This window comes from Pediculus humanus, genomic scaffold (assembly GCF_000006295.1).
Source record: "Pediculus humanus corporis 1103172107761 genomic scaffold, whole genome shotgun sequence".
Lineage (NCBI taxonomy): Eukaryota > Metazoa > Arthropoda > Insecta > Psocodea > Pediculidae > Pediculus > Pediculus humanus.
The window spans coordinates 658,793-660,375 of NW_002987359.1; positions in this window are offsets into that span (position 1 = coordinate 658,793).

Below are 1,583 nucleotides of genomic sequence, written 5' to 3' on the forward strand. Positions count from 1 at the left end.
AATGCGCGTTCAGTTATTAATTTTTAATCATACTTATATACATAATGTATTAACGTTTGAAACTTTAGACTTTGTACATAGATTACAGAAAAATATAATTCAAAATTATTTTTGAATTATTTAAATTGATTATATTTGCAAAATTTAAATATAAAATTTATTTACAGTTTTGTATGTAACTGAATAAATTCTCAATGAAAATTTCATAATAACATACAATTTTTAATCTAATTTTAATCCAGGACTTGGAAGTGGAAACCTTCAATTTAGGTATAGCAATTAAATTATTTTTTTTTTAAATACTAAAATTGTTCACCGTCAAAAAAATTAGACATTTTTTCAAAGTCTTAAGGGTTGTCTAGTTAAAAAAAAAAAAGCATTTTACTGTACAACCAAAATGCAACTGATGATGTTCTAATGTTGAATATTATCTAAAGCAAATACTCATGACTTAATCAGAAATGTAGGCAATATTTACTCCACTTATACTAATAATAATAATTTAGTTACAAAAATTAAAAAAAAAATACTCTCTCTTTATAGCCGACGATATTACACTATGATTTTTTTTCCTTTTTAAAAATAAGAAATAATTAGATAAAATAAATCTTAGAATAATGAGCTCATAAATGGAGTAAATATTGTCAAAAATTGAATGATTTTTATTAATACAGGTTTAAACCAGTTGTCATAACATATAATAAAATTTTTAATTCATACTAAAAACTTAATACTTGTTTATTAGAAATTTATTTAACTTTAAATTTATTTTTATTATTTTATTTAATTTTTTATTTTATTTTTAGTGTTTATAATTATTTTTTTTTCTTCCAAGTAATTTCACGTAGTTTGTGCTTAAAAAGAAAAAAATATTGAAAAAACTAAAACTAAACTTTTAAGAACCTAAATATACAATGTTTTTTTTAAAATTTCATAATTAACTTTTAAATATCACATATATAAACATGGGTAAATTATTTAATAGAGTTAAGTAGTTTGGTATTCTAAAATTAAATCGTAAAATGGTAATTTTAATGGCGGAAAAAAAAAAATTAAAATTTTTTATAAAAAAATATAATTATATAATTTGGCGCATGCCAATAACGTTTTTTGAACCAAATTTTGATTGTACTGCGCATGTAAGTTTAAGACTTGGTTTTGTGTTAGGAGGTTTTAGTCATTTTATTTTTTTAAATTTATAAAATATAATGAAAAATGTTTTTATATTATGTTAGAAATTTAAAAAGAAAATTTTTTAGAGGTAAGAAATATAGTTATGTAAGAAAATACTTTTTATTTATTTCGTAATTATATTAATATTTAATGTTTTCCTTAACCGTTATTACGTAACAATAGTTAACTTGATAAGCCGCGCTGTGAATTCATTCAATACTTAAAAATTAAACATTTATAAAATTTTATAAAAGAATTAATAAGCAAAATAGTTTTATTAATGTTTTGATTTTTACAATATTTAATTAATATTTAATTTTCTCTATCCCGAAAATTGTAATAATTAATTTAGGATACCGCAAAATTTATTTCCGCCAACAGAATTTTGTAATTGTTATTTCTCATTATAA